Source organism: Maylandia zebra, linkage group LG2, assembly GCF_041146795.1.
Source record: "Maylandia zebra isolate NMK-2024a linkage group LG2, Mzebra_GT3a, whole genome shotgun sequence".
NCBI lineage: Eukaryota > Metazoa > Chordata > Actinopteri > Cichliformes > Cichlidae > Maylandia > Maylandia zebra.
Genome location: NC_135168.1, coordinates 45,513,453 through 45,535,785, shown reverse-complemented (window position 1 = coordinate 45,535,785; position 22,333 = coordinate 45,513,453). Strand labels below are relative to the sequence as shown.

The following is a 22,333-nucleotide window of genomic DNA, read 5'->3' as shown; positions in this document are numbered from 1 at the left end:
TCAATTTAATCCAGTTACTACTCTCTGCAGGGGGAAAAATGGGGGGAAAAATGACACAGCATTTCTCATGGTGGTGTCGCTCAATATTTATTTAATCAAGATGAAACATTGTTCTGGGCCTGAATACAAATGTTAATTACATGCGTGTGGTAATATCTTAATTCACGATCATGACAGAGTGATGGTATTGTTTACCCAGCAAGGTGCCTAAGGGAGGCCTTTCAGGATGGTTTATGAGTCTGGTTAGACACTTGATGAAAGACTTGCTTTCCACTGGGGCTCAATCCTCACTCGAGCACAAAAAAAGGCACAGTGAGCTCTAAGTCTTACTTCCATCATCTCTGGCTGCAGTATGTGTGGCACTTCAAATATTTATAAGGCTCAAATTAGGCTGAAGGAATATGAAAATGCAGGTTTTACAAATACAACATTCCTGGCACATTTATTCATTGATTATAGGTTGACTTGCAGGCAGAGAAACTGGTAAAAGCACACTGAAGCTGAAAAATGTTTACAGGGCAGCACCTGTGCTGCTGAAACTATTCGAGCAACTCAGAAAAGTCATCAACCTGTCATTTCTCCTAGCTCAACAGCACTTAATCTGCTCCAATAGCTGTCACACAAGAAACTTTAATGAGCGTTTTGAATACAAAAATCAAACAGAAACTGCATGTTCATATGTGGAGCGTTTCTCCTAATGGAATCAGTTGCCACTGTTATATATTGCATAAAAAGCTGGAGTGGATAAAGAGAAGCTACCTCAGTGGACGCCATGTCCCATGTGAGTTTTTTGTTCAGGTTGCACTTGGAAGCAGACCATTATTATTTCATGAGATCTTGTCAGTGTCAACCCCAATGCTCTCTGTGTGTTCTGATTTCAGGGTGAGCTGAAACTAAGAGGGCAAAGTGTGCTGCTCAGAGAAGAGCAGCAAATGTATACAGACATTTTGACAAGTGATTGGATCTGCAGTGTCAGGCTGTAGATCAAATGTGTCCCTGTGCCATGTGTGCTATAGACTGGTGGGAGGTATAGATGAAAGCTGGCACCTCAGTGCTGCTTCAGTCATCCAGGCAGGATACCGCAAATTCAGCAGTGGCTTTCTATTTATCAGCCCCACTGATTGATCACAACGTTTTCATATAAAATCATCATCTAGTCAGATGTCAGATTTTTAATATAGTTTGCTGAATGCAAATTTCCACAGATCAAAACAAGAGCAAAGTAAATTTGACGAATCAGCCAAGCAAGATGAATGGCTCTACAGGTGACTGTAAGAGTAGGTACACCACTTTAGAGCGGACTGATATATGCCGTCAACAATTAAGGTGCACATGCACATACCTCTTCAAAAATTTCCTTTCCTCATTCACTTTTCTTACACATCCATTAAAGATTTAAAATCTTTCAAAATGCAACTATGAGGGTGGCTGAGCAATACAGTCAGAAATAACAGGCTGTTCAAAGGATCGCCAGCCCGGTCTCTTTTTATTCCCTTTTCCTCACAGCAGTGGATTATTGTACCACATTTACAGTGCAGATTGTTTGGCCAAACTGCAAAAAAACAAACAAACAAAAAACAAACAAAAACAAACAAACAAAACAAAACAAAAAACTATGAAAATATTTTTTCTAGGGTTAAAAAAGTATCTCCAAAACTAACTCAACTTTTAAGGAACAATTGCACACTGGGCTAAACTCCATTTCAATAAGGAGAGATCAGGAAGGAAGTGCACATGATTTATTGATATAGAGAATTCCGTTAAGCTACATGACGAATAGACTCCGATGGCACATCGCGGCAGAACGGAATCAGTCGGTGATAAAAAATTAGGGCAGGACCCCCCAGAGTCAATGCTGGTGGTGGAAATAAAGATGGAGCCATAGATGGAACTTGAGTAACATGGGAGAGGCGGAGATGGCGAAGAGTTGGGTTGCACAAAGGCATCCGCCAGGGAGAATGACAGATGCACAGTGAGATTTAGAAAATGTGAAGTGGAGGCTGTTTGGCCTGAAGAACGTAAGCAAAAAGATGAATGGACTAGACCTGTGATGTCAGCAATGAGCTCGACAGTGTGGGAAAATGATCTAAAGCATACTTTCACCACCGAACACCAAGGAAGCAGAAAGATGTGTGATTATCTTCCTTACTGAATGTAAGCATAAACTTCATTTCAGTGGGCCCCTTTCAGTGCAGTCGCTGTAGTCCGCTCACCATCATGGCCTTACACAATGATGTTCAAGAAGAGCTGCATTTACTGTCTACATGGCCATTAACTCTTCCCACTCCAAGGCATAACAATTACAACAACAGCTCAGTCTATTATTCAAAGAAAATGGTAATAAGTTAACACAGAGAAAATAAGCTTAGCTATATTTAGGGAAGTGTGATAGATTGGTGACCTGCACAAGGTGTGCCCCGCCTCTCGCCCTATGGTAGCTGGGATAGGCTTCTTCCCAACCCTGACCATAAAAAGGACTAGTTTGGCAAAAACCGTGTCCCAATTGGATGGAGGCCAAGTGCCGTCTTGAAAAGAGGTGAGAAACAAACAAATTAATCAGATACTAATGTTCAAACCAGCATCTTCAGTCACACTCTCTTTAGGATTTCATGACTGATGTGACAGCAGTATCCATTAGTCATGAAGTTAAAAGCTCTGTGTAGTTTGTTTAGAGGTCATATGCCTTTCCATGACCACGACTGTATGATTCGAATGATGAAAAGTCTGTGACAAGTCCGATTAATAAGACTTATCAATAATGTCTAAAACTGGTAAATCCCAAATTAAAGTTCACTTCCAGCTATTTGCAATTTTTTTTAAAATCCAGAGATTATTACCTGTAGCATCAGATAGTAGAAGAATCCACCCACAAGCATTTCCAAAGTGAGAGATGAACAGATAAAGCAGCTTTAATTAGCTGTTATTAATTGGCCCCTAAACTAATTGGCGATTTTAAACTGACTGTAGGTGTGAAAGTGAGTGTAAATGGTTGCCTGTCTCTATGCGTAACCAGGTGACAGACTGGAAACATCTCCCCCTCCTCTCACCCAATGACAGCTGAGACGGGGCATTAACCCCCTGTGAATAAGAGACGGAGGGCTGGATAGATGCATACCCCCACCAAGGGGATTAATCCGTCCCATAATAATTAATAAAAAAAATCAGTTATTCATTAAAATAACAAAAACAGAAAAAGCAAAACACAGAACATATGTTTTCATAACTGAATAAAAAGTTTCAAAATGAAATGTCAGTTGATTTTCATTTGAGTTTCCACGTTCTCTTTGTGCCTGCATGGGTTGTGTCTATGGCTACTCCAGCTTCCTCTCACGGTCTGCATGGGATTAGTGATGATCCCTAAACTGGCCGTAGGTGTGAATGTGGAAATAAATGGTTGTCTTTCTCTCTGTTAGCCCTGTGTTAGACTGGGGATCTGTCTAGGAGGTACCTCGATTCAGCTCTCTGCATCTCTGAACTGGATAAGCAGAAGAAGATGGATGAATGTTTAATAATTTGACTACAGTGGGTTTTGTCATCTCAAATTATCAAAGCAGCTATGAAAATGTAACCGCTTGATGTATCGTCATTTCTTGCACAATACATAATACTAATGTACTGAGTACTTATTCTGTCAATACTGTGGGAGTGTCTTAATGAATGAACCTACTTGTGAAGCCAGCAGAATGAATTTCATAGTATAACAGACTGCTGCAGCACAACAGGGAGTACAGAGATGGTTTGATACAGCGAGTGAGAAAGACAGACCAAAAACTCTCAGGAAGAACAAATAAACCCAGGTGGCACACATTAGGGTGAAGCAAGTAATCACACAAGGGCAGGATGTGGAGGAGCTGAGAAGAGAGACGTGAGTGCTAACATATTACAGAAAAATAAAATAAAATGTTTCATAACTCATTTAAAAATGAAAAACAATTACACATATTGTAAAGTTTTACGCAAGATGGTATTTTTTTTTACCGAACCACCCAATTAGTGTTAATTGGACAGAAAGGATTGAGATATAATCTATTTCCTCCATTAGTGAGATCGAACATCCATCAGCATGTGAAAAAAGCAGCTTAATGACATGTTTATCTTGTCTCATATTTAGGTTGGTGGAAAGGCTTCATTAGCAATGTGTGTGTGTGTGTGTGTGTGTGTGTGTCTGCCAGCCTGACATCTGACACCTTTGAGATTTTACTCTCCCCTAGTTGTAGCAGAAACTGGTTGTATGTGCAGTTTATCATTATAACAAAACGTAGGACAAAGGGCTCATTCAGTGTTACCTTTCTTTTTTTTATGTGACTGTATCATCGCTAGCCTTAAAGGTCAGTCCAGTTCTTTCCATCCAGCTCGCTGCCTACTGACCCTCACTGAAAGGACAGAGTGTTTGGGAATGTGTTTGTTCGGCCTACTCGTGCTTTTCTTTTCCAACCTTTTTTGCATTCCTATCCGGTGTGTAATGAAGATGTTGTGTGCGTCTAAAACAGGATTCAGTCTCCTGGGTAGAATCGCTGAAATAATCAAAGAAGGTCTTTATGAGGAGACCTTGAATTAAGGGCATCAGAAACGTAAAAAGAAAGTGGGGGTATGTTAATACAGGTCTCAAAGTTTCACAGCAGATGAGTGCTACCTGAATATTTTAAAATCTCTCCTATCATTAGCTCTTTGTTAGTCCATTGAAATCCACCCTAGATTCAACTAATGGAGACACACTGCACTCTCTTTTTCTTTTCTCCCACCCTACTTACCTCTAATCAGCGCCATACAGTGCCTGGTTATTGATTTTACTCACATCTGACTTGCGATTTAGGTTAGATTTAGGTTAGATTTAGGTTAGGTTTTGAGGAACTGAAATGTTCAGTTACTCATTTAAGTTAAGCTCTTGGCTCTTTCTTTGTCACTCGTTCTGTATCCCAATCTCATTCCACAGTTTTCCTTTTAGTCTGTCCTGTTTTGGAGCATGTAAATGATTCTCGAAACACATTTTTAAAATAAGTTTATTTGTGTTCAGTGAGAAGAAAACAAACATGGCCCTGTTTACGCAAACAGCTGCTTTCATACTGGATTCACGCCTGTCCCAATTACATAGTTAGTCAGCCGCAGAGTTTATGTCCCAGTGTTGTGTCACACAGGCGAAACATCAGTGCTGCATTTTCTATTTCTGTTGTAATGTTTGTTAAATCTGAATGTCTCCTGTCTGCTCTGTGTCTCCTCCTCTGTTTGGCAAAGTATTCTGCTGCTCCTTCACAGCTGAACTGTTATAGTCTATACTGCAGATATTCAGTGGAATTCATTGTCACCTTTTTAATGGACAGAGAGCTGTCAAAAGGATTTCAGTCTCCATAGCTCCCTTGGCAAAAAAAGAAGTGACAAGGTTGACAGGCCAGTGACTGTGGACAGTTGAGCAGAGAGCCAAACGTCACACAGAACCTGTCAAAAGCCATTTCCTGCTGTTATAATGAGATTCATGCATTCAAATTAGCCTCAGTGGAGTTCTGAATCCATTAAACCTCATTCCCTGTTGATATGTGCTTTCTACTGCCTTTATTACTGCGGATGTTCATCATTAGCACAGTTATTCACATTGGCACAGGTGCTGTTAATATTCAGTAATTATACCTCCTGATATATACAAAAAAGAGAACTTTTTTAGCATAAAAAAAAAACAAATTCATGATTCTGGCTTGAAACTCGATCTTTTATACCTTATATCTACATCTACATTTAAGATAAACACAGATTCAATAAGATAATCATGAAACTGAAAATAAGTTTGTGAAAAAAAAATATTTTGTATGAATTCTTTAGAACAAAAACAAGCTTAATGCCAGTTTTGACAAGTTAAATCCTCAATAATGATAGAAAAGCACAGTGCAAACATTCACACATGCTTGTAACCTGCAACCTGGTAACCACAGACTTTAATACCTAAACATATTTGTACTTTAGTGCTTCAAGTACGTTTACCTCTTAATGAAAGATCAATTTCAACAGTATTCAGAAATATTAACCATTCAACAACTCATATAACATTCTGGAAAGAGCAAATCATCTATGTGACCATTTGCAAAGGAATGGTGTGTGTATAAAGATTTTCAGTCAGGATTTTAGGATTTACCACAGAAGTAGCACTGGTTACTATACTTCTTACCTTCTTGATCTAACTTTTTAACCCATTATTGTAGTGTACCTAACTTCATGTATTTGTAGGCAAATATGTAGCAGCGCGCAGACCTTTGGCTGGGAATGGAACAGGACCAGTTGGGGTGGAGACCTCTGGTGAAGCAGTAGCCAGAGGTCTCCCAGCCTGCTCTGGATGCTGTGCCTGCGGCTGTGCAGGGTGCTCAGCTGCCTCCACTAGCAGTTGGGGCTGGTGAAGAGCCCTGGATGGGGTTCAGGTACTGGCTGAACACCAGCTGTCTCCACCCGAGGGACCAACAAGTGATGGTGCTGACATCACCAAACTCACTCTCAGATTTCGTATATGGGAAAAAAAAGTTTTTTTCCTGAGTCAATAGTCTAGAAAACACAAGGCTCAGGGTTAAACTGGGAAGACTTAGAAACACAAAATTCAACTTCATCTCGAGTTAGCTTGGCAACAAGTGGAATATCTGTGGCAGCCTCAACAGGCTGAGACGGCCGTCAGTGTAGTGCTCCCTGTGCGGGGATGGAGGTTCAAAGCTGAGAAGTCTTTTTGCCAGGTTGCAATAAGTTTGCATACCAAACTGCAGATCTTTTGCCTTAATTTCTCCTTCTCCCCCTCATGAAAAGGGATCAGCCACCGCCCATTAAAATTAGCAGCTGGTTCTGAAACTCTTCAAAATTCACAAAAACAAAGTCTGTGTATTCTCTGTATTCCATTCTGGTCAGAGTCTACTGTCAAGATCTATGGCTGCAGATCGTGGGAGGTGAAAAGAGGCTCCAATTCAGACGACACAGGAGAACAGGAAATAGTTAACACAAAGCGAGCCGTTTATTTAATCTGAACATAAAGATACGAAATAAACTAAAATGCAACAAATAACCTAAACTGAAAAAACTGGGAAACAAGAGTTGATGAGCAGAGACTCAGATGAGGGACAAGGGAAAGCTGGGATCACATATATACAAGGGGAGGAATAGAGGGGTGGAGACCACTGGGAAACACAGCGGGAACAAATAAGACATAAAGAAGTAAGGGAACAAACCTGAATGTAATGTGAGAGAGAAAGGATTATCAAAATAAACAGAAAGTAGCACAAACATGCGAACTTGACACTAATATGGAAATAAGCAAACATGGGAACACACGACAGACTGGGGAGACGAGGATGAAACACAAAGAGAGGAACATGGAAACCGGTAAGGGAGACAAAACACGGGGACATGACTAAGACAGAGTGAGAGATACAGGAGAGAGGGAGAGCAGGGGACACGGAGAGAGAGGGAGCGCACGACACAAGAAGATACATGGAGACAAGACGGTGAGGACAAGATAGAAAGAGAACCATTGTAGGAAACTAAACAACCTAAAATAACCAGAACTCCACAAGACAAAGCACCGGTTCAAAAACCTAGAACTCTGACACTGTCATTTTTTACATACTTCCCTTATGCAATATTATTAGGAAAAACTGCATACATTCCCACTACTATGTACACGATACTCAGTTATATTTATCAGATGACTGTGATAAATTAACGTTCACATTCACACCTGCATACAGTTTCAAATCACTGGAGTAACAGAAAAAAGAAACAATCCACGCCTCGGTCGTCCGGTTATTGAACCCAGGACTCTATTGCTGTGAGGCAACAGTACCAAACACCATCCATCCCTTCAACTTGCATAAATGTATAGGACTGCTTTCAGCTACGCTTTTGCTAAATTGAGAAAAACCCTGTCACAGAGCAATGCTGAAAATGTAGTTCATAAATGTGTTACTTTCAGGATAGAATGACTTATTATCAGATTGTCCTTAAAGCTAAAACAAGAGAGAAAAATGTCCAACTGAAGGAAGAAGAATCCTTCCTTCTTCTTACATGCTTAAGTTTTTTCTTAACTTTTGTCTAATTATTCCCATATTTTGTACATGGTCAATTAAAAAATCCTCTTTAGCATCACACTGATCTGGTACATTGTTTAAACCTCTATGAGCCTGGTTCTAGTGGGTTTCTCTTCCCATTAAAAATGAAGTTCTTCTTTTACACTGCCACAAAATTCTTGTTTATAAGGGATCATCTTAATCTTTGGGTTTTTTCTTTAATGTTGTAATACAATACAAAACACATGCCTGTAAAAGGTATATGCCTCCTAATAATCAGTAGTGCACACAATCCTCCACAATGTCACAGCAACACGGTTTTGTGACTATATAAAAAGAAGATTGAAATATTCCATTTACGTACTTTAAGTATTTAAATCCTTGTTATGACACTGACATTGTACCTCTGCTTAATTTTAAAAACTGTCTTTGATGTGCTGGATTGGAGGAGTGTATCAAAGTAAATCAGGCCAGAAGACTCAGTCAAACAGGTTACCAAGTACCAGCGGGATTAATGAGATTCAGAATTTAATTCTGGTCATGAAGGAGCCTTACAGAAGAAGAACCACTAGTGCAGCTCTCCATTAATCAGGCTTTTATAATAGACTGGCTAGACAGGAGTCATTCTTCACTAAAAGGCACATGCCGACTGGTCGGGAGTTTGCCAAAAGGCACCTGAACAGCTCTCAGACCATGAGAAACACAACCCTTTATAGCCGGGGTGGGTAATTAATTTTCCCCACAGGCCCACACAAGAAACTGGGACTGTTGTGGAGGACCACATCAATAAACAAACTCAGTTTGGTGCAATATGAATTTTCTCTCTTTATCAGGTTATTTGTGTGGCCCTCCTCAGCAGTCCCAGTTTCTCACATTTCTCTTTTGGGAAAATTAATTGGCCACCACTCATCTGGACTCATGAAAGGGCAATCTATTGTCAGCGAGGACTCGTGCTGTGGGGATTTTTTCTTTTCTTTTGACTGAGACTGAAATATTAGTCAGGAGAAGATCTGCACTTGACTTTTTGCTTGCTTTCGAAGGTCAGCTTACATTTGATTTGCAAATAAATATAAATATAAAGCAAAACATAAAAAACAAAATCAGAATAAGCGGATTCTTGGAATTCCCATTTATAATGTGCTTTGTGATAGACTTCACTGCTTTCTGGAACAATCCTACTAAGAACTGCCCTGCATTTTACTTATGCCAAAATGGCCATAGAGTCAAGAGCTGATGGTGATGCAAAATAATGATAATAAAAGAACAACTGAAGAACCTCTGGAAAGGTCTCAAACTGAATGTGACAGTGAATTTCTATTTCTGTATATGCATATTTTAAAACTTTGATTCTGAACTTAGACTATCGTGAATTTGGCTTTTTGGATCTTTGCATGAATGCGCGTCATTTGAAATGATTTTGTTGAACAAACAGAGGAGAAGATGAGGAGCACGGGGAATGAGTCAAACAGAATAAAACAACTGTTGGCCTAAGTGTCTTGGCACTAATACAGAAAAAAGAAATACAATATTCAGACCCTCTCAGCTCGATCCACTTACTGGGTGTAATGAGAAACATGTCAGAATAGATAAAAGGAAATACTTCTTTGTTAAGTGACATATTTGAACAAGAGCCCAGCTTGTATTAAACCGAATAAAAAGTCGTTATTGGTAAAATGAGGAGTGCAAATGCATCACTTGGGACCAAAATAATGCAAAATCAGATTAGTCAAGGTCAGCGGTACCCACCTTGTGAAAACACAATTAAAATTTGTATTTTGATAGTAATTTTGTTTGGAATGTTTCTGCTTTTTGCGTTATTCTAATTATGTAAAACTAGATACCTTAGTTTAAGAAAATTCCAGTTAAATCCAGAAACCTTGACATTTATTTTGCTTTATTTTTAAGCTGTTGTTTGCTGCTGTGCGAGAAGAAAAGAGAATAAATGGATGGAGGACATAATAGAAATGTATTACCAGGTAGCAGCTGAGATAAGACGTATATTCTGTATAAACAGTATGTACAGTATTTTATATTAGCAGTAAAGGAGCAGTGATATATGTTTTTAAAACAGAAAACTTTGACATGCGAGCATTTTGCTTTATGTTTCAGCTTCCTCTGTTTCTATGGATTTTCTTGCAATAGATTATTTTCTCTCACAGTGGAAGAAACTCATCTTAATTAGCGGGGATTTCATTTGGGGTTTGCTAAATTACCTCCTTTCTGAACCAGGCGTTGCCTCTCCACACATCACTGCATGGTGGGAAGCAATGACGGGGTTGACTTTTAATCAGCTTTGCTTACACAGTAATTGTAAGGCAGTACAAGAACTGCGTTGTGGTAATTTCCTTTGATTAAGTCTAAACACAGCAGATGCACTTGTTAAAGAATGGGTATTTCTAACGCTGCCTTAATTTATTGACTTTTTTTTGGGCACAAAACTCCTAACTTACAGCTGGGGACAAAATGTGATGGAATGATTTAATGTCTTGGCTAAATGCTTTTTGACATTATTATAAATTGGCTGACTATAGGATTTTTCTAAAATACTGTCTGACATGTTCTAAATCTCTTTAGGGACACTCAACTTTACTGCTTTGTTTCCCTGCAATGCATCTTGTCATACAGTATTAATCTCCATAAAGTAGATGTAGTAGTACGGATGCATATGCAGTTTCTGTTTTTTATAGTCCACATGGCCAATCATGTTTGAGCACAGTTGTTTGCTTTAACATAAAAAGTACAGGTGGAGAGCAAAATAATCATAACTGCCACCCTAATGTAGTCTTTTGTCTTGTTTTAAAGTAATTATTTGTGAACAATGACTTGTGAACAAACATGGAGATCTAAGCCTGGATATCCACTGGCTGCACCAGCATCCCTGAAAAATTGTCCCTTAGTTTGCATGGAGAACACAGACTTGTCTGCAAGCACTTGCCATTTTCTCTCTGTACTGTATTGAACTGGGAAGTTTGCCTTCAAAGTAAAATCTTTGCCTTTTGAAATGTGTTGGCTGCAGCTATAATGGCCCAACTTTTACTTTGAAGGCAAATATTCTCTGTGTCTGATTGGGTTGCGCTTTTCATAGTTTCATTGCTGCTCGGTGAGTTTTTGAATGCTCTCATGACCGTCATGCTTACTGCTGGTGACTGAATCAATCTTCTACAGACCAGCGCAATTGCAAGTAATGGTTAAAAACCACTGAATCGTCTTTAGCCCTGTGTGAATGGTGTTTTAGTAATTAATTTCACCACACTTGCAACCGGTTGGGGAATACACATTTTTCCCTTGAGATCAGTGGTTGCTAGATGATTGCTGACTCCTCTCTAGGATTGTGTGACAGGTCTAAAGCTTAATTAAATCCTAATGCTTTGTATTTAAACTGGCTTTTGTTTTTACATCTGTCTGCTTGGTCTAAAAGCTGTTCTTCTGCTCTTTTAGCCACTGTAACAGTGTAATCACTTTAGTTTGCCAAAGGTGCGCTTGAAGTAATTTACGAGGATAAAATATTCAAACCTCTTAAGTTAATCACCATTTATGGTTTTGCTTAAGTAATGAGCTCTAACATCCATAAAATGAAGTCAAGTCCACTTTCTAAATCCTTCACCTATGATTTCAAACCCTGTGGCCCTCTGTTTTTAATTGCTAACTTTGATTTATAACTGCTTGTCATTTTCTGAAAAAGGAGCTAAAGTCTTTGTTTGATAGAGGATGACATATCTCAGCTGTCACCCCCATCTTTACAATAGACCCGAGACTTAAATCTTAACGTTATTACACTCGATCATAAACATAATTGAACAGATGAATCTCAAGTTGGATATTTGCATGAAATGTGCGCACAGATTGGAGTGAAATGAACCGTATGTGAAATTGCATATGGTTTTTCAGGTTTCATTAAAGGTTACACAGCTTTAAATACAATTTTCTTGGAAAAAGAGCAGGAGAAGCAACAATGATTGTATAAAAAAACAAAGGCCTTCACAGTGTGCTCATTAAGAATGCTGTCAGTGGAATCAGGAAAAGAGCTGAGTAAAGTGGACATTTGCTTCTGATCTATTTCTTGCTGGTGTAGCTGTTTGAAGTTGAGGCCACTCTGGGCACACAGCGAAAATAACTCAATCACTTCCAATAAGTTTTGTTTGCTATTGAGATGTCTCGTTCTCAAAAGAGGACTCAAAAGCATAATGATATGTCAATTATTTTAGTAAGTTTCCAAAACAAATCAAATTCTGAAATGTGCGGTAACATCTTAAAAGAAGATAAAATAGAGTCACGGGGGTTTTGAAGGAAGTCTTTTTGTTTGTTTGTTTGCTTGTTTTTGTTTTTTGCTGGTAGTCTTTCTAATCATTAGATGGGCATGAAACTCTCTTTGTTAAATCATCAGTAAGAGATCTGCTTTGATGAAAAGTCAAAAGTTCTAGGCTCCTTACATGCAGACTTCTAAGAGTATTGTCTGCTTGTAATGTGAACGCCTTTGCTCATTGTTGAAACTACAGAGACTCATCATCAGTGGATTCTGCAGATGTATAATGCCTCTCAGTGCATTCTTTTGTTTAATGGCTCACAGTGTAGTTTCTAGACAAATTCAACTATTTTCAGCAGAAAGCTTTGATAAACACACGGTACTTATGAGCACCTAACAACAAACAGACTGAACTGGAAAATACAATAATAGTAACAATAAAAAATTACTTTGTTATAACTTATAATAAATCTTACATGCTCAGAAGGTAAACTGAAAGAGAAAAGCAATAAGAGAGAAAAAGAATAAATAGGAATAAATTAAGATAAAGTGGAGAAAGCAAAACACAAGTTGGCAGTAAACATAATAATTTCCAACATAAGAAGAGAAACAGCTACAATAAAAATATCTATAATAGAAACAACAAACAAGACAGCTGGACAATGATAAACAGACAACAAAAGAGTATAATATACAACATGACATAAAGGCAAGTTTATATATACACTGTATGTGTTTTCAGAGGTCATTCAAGTGAAGTTTCTAATTCTAGCTCATAGAGACCATCGTGGTAAATGTATAAACACTTTTTAAATTCAAGCCTTAACTGTGGACTTACCAGAAAGACTGCATATGAACATCTAAAACAGAACATAAGGTTAATGTCTTTTTAGACAACAGGGCCAGAAACACAAATCACACCAAATACTAATTGGTGGGAATTTGTCCACACTAGTTTTCCTAATATGGCTTCTGTGTTGATGAGCCTGCAGCACTTCAAATAAACCTTACTGTTTTGCATTTGTGTGGTGCCAAAACAAAAAGCAATAATAAATAGCGCTTAGATCCATCCATCAATCTATTTTCTTCCATTTATCCAATTCAGGGAGTTTTGGAGTCTATCTCAGCCGTCACAGGATGAAAGGCAGGTTACACCCTGAAGAGCAGCAGGAGTATGCAGCCACCCATGGGGAAAACATGCAAACTCCACAGAGAAAGACCCCGGCTGGCTGTTGGATTCAAACTTAGGACCCTCTTGCTGTGAGGAAACAGGACAAACCACTGCACCACTATGCTTCCCTAGCTTGTGCTTGATTTTTATATTTTTATACCTTGTATTTTACTGACAATAGAACAAAAGAAACTTATTCAATTTTAATTTCAAACTTTGAAATGGAGAGATGTTGTTTTCTTGGAAAACAGGTGCTCGTTTTGAATCTTATGCTAGCAACACCTAGATCACCTCTTAGACTGCCATCCACTAAAAATCCAATATCAGAGTGATATTTCAGATATTCATTTGGCACTCTAGGAGCACTTCAGTCACCACATACAAATAAATGAAAACCATCATCACCTGATGTTACAGTCGACAAAATAAGCATCTTGTAAAGTGCTCGAATGATACTTTCCCTCTTCCGCCTTCAGTAATAATGATGTTAATGTCCCTAGCCCCTAGTATTTTTCACTGCCAAACTCTTGCTTCAAATCCATCTTGAAAGGACAAAGAAAGCAATGGCACCATGTAAATATAATTAAGTGTGTTGATGGCATGTTTGCTCCAGGGGGAAATTACTTTGTCATTGAAAAGATAATAAAGTACGAAGGGTAATGAAATATCTGGTTAGAGGGCAAAACACTGCTAGCATGACAATGTGTAGTCATGATGGGCCAAAGCAGGAAGGCGGCAGGAGGAGGGCAAGTGAAAGTCTTTTTTGCTCCTGCTGTTCTTCTGGTTTGCTTCCAATCACAAATCACTGTGCCACATGTCTGCAGACAAAAAAGAGTCAAGCCTGGAAAGAGTGTGATGATGTATCATGGGGAAAGGTGGTAATTTTACTCAGGCCTGTGATCATGAAGGGTATAGTTAATGTAGTTGGAAGTCTTCTGTGTGTGTGTGGATGTAGACAAAATGCAATAGTGAATTTGTGATTGTGTGTTTGCTGTGTCACTGGAGCTCCTCCAGTGTCTCCAGCAGTGTGTGACGAGCAGCTGTGAGGAGAAGCTCAACTCGCCCCTCCTGCTTCACCAGCAGAGAGGGACTGAGAGCTGGAAGGTTTGTGTGTTTGTGTGTGTGTGTGTGTGTGTCCTCCGCTTTCTTCTAACTGGTAGCTGTTGAGGGGCTGTGGGACAGCGGGGCAGAGCAGCAGGGAGGCAGTGGTCCAACCTCCACTAACCCCCATCAGGCACAAAGCCAAGAGCCTGCAACTGAAACAAGTCAAGACACACATCAACATGCATCTGCGCACACACTCACAGAAATGCACATGTAGTCTTGCATCCACTCGTATTTGCATGCTATTTAGCAGCAAGACTCCCGGACACTGATACTCTGAGTTATTGTTGGCTTGGCATTTATTTGTTGAAGTTAAATCAGTGCTCGGCACATTTAGTGAAGCCACAGCCACAGAGTTCTGGGTGTCTGTATCAGCTTTTGCCAGGTCTTTTGGATAGTGCATAATGGCTTTATCACTTCTGTTAAGTGTCGTAATTGTGGGTGTGAAAGCGTTGGAAATCGTTGTTGGCTTTAGCCTGCTGACAGAAGGATATGTTCACAACTACAGTACAAAACTAGTTCCACTTCAGTACAATCCATCTGTCACAGCTGAGGTATATTTTAATATGAATAATTTCTCATTTCTAAGAACGAAACCTTAATGGTGCTCTGGTTAGACCTTAGTCTCACTGCATGAGTCTGGAGAGATTTAAATTGCAGACTGGTTGGTTTTCAGATGTTTTATACCTTCTATCCTCACTGCTTTTTTCCTGAAATATTGGACCTCTTCAAGCTTTTATAAATGCTTAAGCAGAAGCAATCGGAAAAGGAAACAAATTTTGCACAACTTCAAGACCAAGGCAATGGTTATCAACTTTAGCAACACAGCTGACATCCCAGCTAGAAAATCCAAAGCAGCTGGAGCGATAAAGTACCCAGCTGACTTTATATGGAAGATAAAAAAGCGTTTTATGCTGCATAAATCCTCAAATATACACTGCCTTTGTTGTGTCTTCTATAGTACAGAAGTCAGGTCTCTGCTTTGCGATAGATGAAAAGCTGAGCACGGGAAACAGGGTATGCTACAGCAAATAAGAGTATAGTGGAGGTATCCAAGAAATGTTTCTGATACTCAAGATAAAAAGAAACTCAGTTCTTAGAGGAAGGCTTGCAGTCTGAACACGAAGTAATAGATGGTGAGGACAAACACAGATTAAAACTCATCTGGCTTTTCCCCGAGGAAAAGAAGAGGTGATGATTTTAGTTAGTTAGCATGTCAATGGATGATTCTTGTGGTCACTTTAAGGAAAATTTAGAGACAAAAAACATTTATGTACAGAAAATAATGCCCCACTCAACACATGCTCATGGCTGCAGCAAAATTTGCTCTTTGCAGATAACACTGATTCATCCAGAGGAACTGTGATTTTATCACAAGCATGTAGCTTAAAACCTATAGGCATGCACTGTGATTGAAATCTCACAAGAATCCAGCTACCTTATAAAGTAACAGCTCTTAATCCTGATGTGTCAGTAGTGCTCGTGCATGAACTGTCACACCTAGAAAGAGGTAACAAATATTCAGCACTGCAGGTTTGACTGTACTACACCAATATTTCAGACAGATTTCTTTATTACAAGAGATAAAATACCTTGAGACTTCCATGTTAAATTAATGAAGTAAACTGGTGACAGTAATGTTCAGCAAGACTTATATTCTATTGCAGGGGTGTCAGACTTGTTTTAGTGTGTTCAGCCTTTTACAAAACAGCCTGGAAAATAAGTCCAGTTTCAACGTGCATCAGTTTTATGGATTTAGTCATTCTAATATCAAAGAAATGCTACTGCTGTGAATCAATGAAGCGCATTTGCATACTGTAGCTTCTCGGATTTACCACCTTACACACAATACAAAGCTTTGACCATTTGGCCGACCCATTTCCATACCTTTGACAGTCCTGGTCTACAGCTCTGCTAGTAGCTCTGCGAGGCTGCACTCAAACTTACTGGTGCTTTGAGCTAATTGCTTGCATGCTAAAATGCTGATTTTTAGATTGTGACATATTTATGTTTAATGTCTAACATTTTCTCATATGCAGTAAATTTAAATTACAGCTGAGGCTGATAGTAAAATTAGGCTGTTGTTAGTTTGGCTGATGTTACGTCATAAACCATGTTAATGGTACGAGAGTGACTTGATGATGTGCTAAATGAAAAGTCAGGTCATCAGTGTGAACAAAATTCATTTTGAGAGAAACATGACCACACTATATGGCAATCTATGCAATATTTGTCTAGGCCTATTATGCAAAACATAAACTATTAACAGCAAACCAACATTAATGCTTAATTGAAACTTGAAAAAAAAAGTTATTATGCTGGCGAGCAAACATTTCACGACTCTCAGCCTAGTTGTTGAGATGTTGCTTGCTCCGAAGCCACGGCACTACCTTGGCTAAGGATCCAAACAAAGAAAAGCAACATCAAAAGCTTCAGAATTAAAAATTTATGAAAAAGTTTTATGAAATATTTACCTTTACTTGCTCTTCATCTTCATTCTCTGTATGTGCTAATATTTCTTCTTGTATTTTTCCTTTTCGTTGTGCCACAAAAGTCCCTGTTTTAGTTCCTTTGACCCTTGATCTTTATTACAAACTAAGAAATGCAAGTCTCGGCTGTTGGAATTTTATTTAAATTTTTCTCTGACTACAAACTGTTCCCCTAACTACTAGTGCATGTTTTTGTGCAGTGATCAGAGTGTGTGTGGGTCGAAGGACATCAGGCAGATGGCCTTTTCTTCCTGTTGGTGGTGAGCAGTGGGGGCTATGTAGGTGTAAGAAGGAATGTGCAAGGACAGAGACGTCTTTGACCAGGACCACAGTTTCTGCTTATTAGTTCACACATCTCTCCCCATGCCTGTGCCTCTCTCCTTGTTTTCCTACCTCCAGTTCTCTTCCTGGATCTTTCTTTCATCTGCATCCCAAACTTATCTCTGCACTCTCTGCCATGCCAACCAACAGACTGGGTAAATAATGTCAATGCTCGGTTATCCGTGGTGGCGGGTTTAACAACGTGAATCTGAGCCTTCATTTAGAACCACGCAGGAAGTCATATTATTCAGGTAGGTGCTGCACATTGTTAAAGAACTGTATTAATTGGCAAAGCTCCAGTAATGAAAGTAAATCCTTGTTATCTTATTGCTTCTCTGGCATATCTGAACTAAGTCTTGATTCCTTCAGATTAATATCAACATGTAGACTTGGTGTAGCAGCACAGTGGCTTTGATCCTCTCAAGCTTTATCTGCACAGTTGAACTGTCTTTTCTCCTTTGCTTTGTGAAATCCAGCAAAGCTTTGTGTGCTATCTTTTATCATCTTCAGCTCCTTTGATTTTGCATTCACATATTGTCTGGAAAATGTTATTACAGGTTGGCTCGGCTTGAGTGGTCAGAGAAAAGAACAAAAGGCAGATATGCTGTCTGTACTGTTAACATAATTGGGGCAGTTTTTAAAGCGTTGAGATGTGATTGCTGTTGGAAACGGTCATGAAACGAAAAAAGAGAGAGATGAGTGTTGTAGCCATAGCAGCAAGACGAATATTGTTTGTGTCACTTTGTGGCATGTCAGTGAAATCTCAGCTGGTTTTTCAGCATCTTAGGAAAACATGCAGTACATATGCTTGACTGAGCAACGCCACATCCAATCAAGGCCATAAATAATGCATGTTTAAAGCTTGACTCATGTTTTTGAAGTTTAAAGCGAGAGACAGAACCACCTAATGTCTTGCACTGTGGGCTGATACATGCCTGCCTAATGCAAATGTGTGCCTATGAGACTGAAATAACATAGATATTTGCATTAAATGACTTATGTAGACATTACTTATCTTTTGTTGTCATTTATAATTTAATTTGCTGCAGAAAAAAAACGATAAACTTGCTTAAAAATAATATGTAATACATTTTGTAAATAGAATATTCCAGGTGCAATGATGCATGACCTTATGTCTTTATATGATCCTGGCAGCTGCATGAGAAAAGGCTGCAGAAGAGAGAACTGAGGTCCCCGTCTGTCACTCAGTTTGTGCCTCACTCCTGAACCAAACCTCTCTCAGAGCTATCTTTCACCCTTGGGGTATTCCCTTGATGTCTGCAGTGGCGTGGTTGATGGCCGTCATTGTTCAACTCCATTTCACATTTTGACAATTCAGCTTTCCAAGGCAAACAAACAACCATGTTTCTCTTCTGCAACGTGTGTCTTCTGTTTACTCATTTGCATTCATTTTTATTCACAAATGGTGAAGTGAAGTGAATCAAATCTGTCTGTAGAATAGAAAGGCTTTATTATGTGTTCTTATTTTTAAAAGGTGCGCTGGAGATCCTAGTGGGGTCTTTGCAGTGCAAACACTATATGCAAAGTCACACGTGACCCCTGATTACCAGCAAAGGGAAAGAGACACTGAGCCAGGAGGGAGTGGGAGAGATGTGCCGGGTAGTGCTGATTCACACAAGTTTCACCTACACTAACGGGAGCTGTCTGAGGAAAGAAAAGGAAGGGAAGGAAGTGGAGAGATAACAGGAGACGGTAGTGAGGATGAGATGGTTATTATGATTCATATGAAATAGGAAAAAAAACCTACAGCCAATATGAAGTTGGATGGCCTGCCGAACAGACTGGAAAGGTAGAGAGAAGAGTATATCTGCAGAGGATAGAAAGGAGAATAAATATGCAGGCAGAGGAGTGTAAGGATAAAGAAAGGAGATGAGTGGGCTGAAAGCAAGTCTATTCTTCCGTCTCACCGGGGAGTCATTCACTGAAATGTTGAAAGTGCAGCAAAAGTTCCTTCCTGGTTCATACTGGGCTCAATTAAGCTTGAAAGAGAAATGCTCTGCAACCCGGGATGCAACTCCACCGCTGACCGCCACCTAAACCACAAGGCACTGGTCCTAAGGGCACATGGAGCCCCATGTTTCTCTTTCAAATTGCGCCTGGCCGGGCCCCATGTGCCAAGCTCCAGTCACCAGGTGTTTTCCCTCGAGCCTAGCTGAGGTAGATTAGGCATTTAGCTAGGCCTTCTGGGCGCCTCCTGGTGAGGTGTTTTGTGTATGTCTACCTAGAAGGAGGCCCCAGAGCAGACCCAGTACTAAAGGAGAGATTACTTCTATGGGCTAGTTTGGGAACACCCCAGTGTCCCCCCAGAAGTGGCCGGGGAGAAAGAGGTCTGGGTATCTCTGCTTAGACTGCAGCCGCTGCAGCAGAGAGGAATGGGTAGACACTCGAAAGGAAGCAACGATAAGGACTAACAAATAGTTTTTTTCTTTTTAAATATCTTAATTCTTTTGAATATTAATAACGATTATAAATCTTAAACAGTTGTCCTTGAATGAGGACAACTATTTAATATAAGCTGTTTAAACATGCTTTCACACAAAAGAGCAGGAGAATAATTTCACAACACTGTCTGAGGTTATCCTTTCTCACATAGAAAGGTTTGGGCGAGGGAGTAGCCTGGCTAAAGTGTGCAGGAGGCAGGAGACAGGAGACAGCCACTCACAAGCTGGGAATTCACCAAGACTATAACCTTGGTTTTTCTGACACCGATGCAATCAAACATTACATCGACCTCGTACTCTGGAGCTGGCAGGTTAATGTTAGAGACGACTGGATTGGACTTTTGTGTTCTCACTTGCATCTCTGCAGAATAATCTTTAGAAAAGGGTCATCGTGCAGTGAATATATGACATGGGACAGATTTATTGATTCTCTGAGTCTCTGTAATGTAGTAGAGGGATGAAACACCATTCTTTCAAAATAAATTCCCTAATTTGATGTTTTGATGGTAGTGTAAGAGAGCATTTGTCACAGGTGTTCTGCTGTGTTGAGAGTTGGTGACTGTGAAGGCCTTAGCATATGATTCACACCATTTTCACACTCATCAGACCATTCAGAGACCACTTGAGACCTGGGGATGCTCAAAGAGACCATTCCCATCAGGACAGAGATGTCTCATCACAGGATAAAGGTGATCACCCAGAAAAACTTTGTATTGACACAGCAATCCTTCTTTCCAAGCTTTCGAATAGACCAATTTTATCATCAACATCACGGGAGGTTCTGAGCTTAATTTCTTGATTACTTTGTCTCTACTTTGTACACTTATATTTAGAATAAAAGCATGCATTGACTTTTTTCCTATAAATTGAGATGAATAACCTTTGAAATTTCATGAATCATCCATAAAATATCAGAAAATAATGGAATTACCAACTCCATTATCAGTTTCAAATGTCTTGTCTTACAAACTTTGACAAAATCCCCCCAAAAGGGAAAATGAAACAAGCCAACAGTAAAAACAAAAAAACAAATGATTCAGTTATTAAAAATAACAATAAATGATCTTTTTTTTTTTTTAATATGTCAAACACAAGAACTAAAGCTCAATATAAATAAATGAATACAAGACCAAAGATTGGACCTGGCAGGCCAGCATGCAGACCAAGAATCACCTGTGTCGTCTGAAGTCTTTTATGTGTTGTTTTTACAGTCTTTACAGTCCCAGCTAGTTTCAAAAGTAGACATGGTGATAGCTTAATCTGCTTGAGTCGACCACTGAACCTTTAGTGGTTTAAGACTTATTTTGATAGGTGCATATTTGTGTGAGTACTGAGTGCAGTATTTTGTCCCTTTGCTGCTTTAGATGGATGGCTGACTGCTCCAGTGAGTGTTAAAGGTTGGGTTCTTCTGTGGGAGAGATATGATCAACCAGTTTCAAAACAATCTGATAAGAGCCTTCTGACCAACACAGGGGACGCTGCCGGTCATGGTGTGTGAGCATGTATTTCTGTGTGTGTTATAAAGGCTGAGGGTGTAAGCTCAGATGCCCAGCTGCTGCAAAGGTAAATGTTGTGAAATGAACACAAGAGACAGGAAGCCTCAGACAGCCCAGTGACCGAACATGAGATTTATCATGACCTGCGAACCTGGAAAAGCTTGTCCTGCTCCGAATGCCACTTATTACTCTGTGTGTGTGTGTGTATTTGTCCGTATGATAGGCCGTGTGTGCTTGTGTGTGTGGACTAACTCCTTGATATTTTTCCCCCTAGCTCCATCAAGAGGATTGCACCTCTTCATATCTAGCCTTGAATACCCCCTCACTCTAAAAGTCTGTGAAAAAGAGGCTTTTTGTCTACGTTTGTTTCCTGAGTTTAATGGATTGGAATAATGGGATAAAACTGCTGGTGTCTCATGAATCAGGTTTTCTGTCTCACAGACCGGACAGGGTTATTGCATATGGCCCCGATTTGTTGACCATGCTTTTGTGTGTGTCGTGCTTCGCATTTTGGGATATTGTTTATTAATGGGTACATAGTCCTTACTGCTTTTAACGATGATGCGCCCTATAATTTCTAGACTTTATGTGGTCGTGATTGAATAGCATGCAATTGCTGCTTGGCAGATAGTTTGACAAATCTGCTCTCAACAGTCGACATTTTTTGTCTTGGATTCATTATTCACTTTCATGTTAAGAATTAATGTGTCTTGTCTTAGAAGTGACAAAACTCTGTGATTTTATTCCGATAGATTTTATTTTTTAAGACCGTCAAAAAATGGTTGGGAATTGGGTTTATAGCTTTAAAAACATGTTTTTATAGGTTGCTGTGTCTGTATATATGGCTTTCATGTTTGTGAAACAGATCCAGGCTTGTCAGACTCCAAAACATATCAGTTTAATATTGTGAAGAAAGAATTTAACGCATTGGAAAGCCATCACTGTAGCACCGAATCTTTTATCTTTTGTTTCTTTCTCAACTAGTGTTATGTCACAACAAAAGTTTAGGGTTTAGTTTTT

The 22,333-nt window shown here is 39.4% G+C and overlaps 1 protein-coding gene across 4 annotated transcripts in view; it reads left to right on the top strand.

Moving 5' to 3' along the window:
* The window catches only part of drp2 (dystrophin related protein 2), a 173,368-nt gene that overhangs the window by 77,338 nt on the left and 73,697 nt on the right, over positions 1-22,333 (top strand). The window contains exon 1 of one of the 4 annotated variants that reach the window (XM_014412663.4): positions 17,428-17,606. The exons of the other annotated variants lie outside the window; for them this stretch is intronic. The gene's annotated coding sequence lies outside the window, so the exon portion shown is untranslated. Of the gene's footprint in view, positions 1-17,427; positions 17,607-22,333 lie in introns of those variants that run through there. 4 annotated transcript variants of the gene reach the window in all.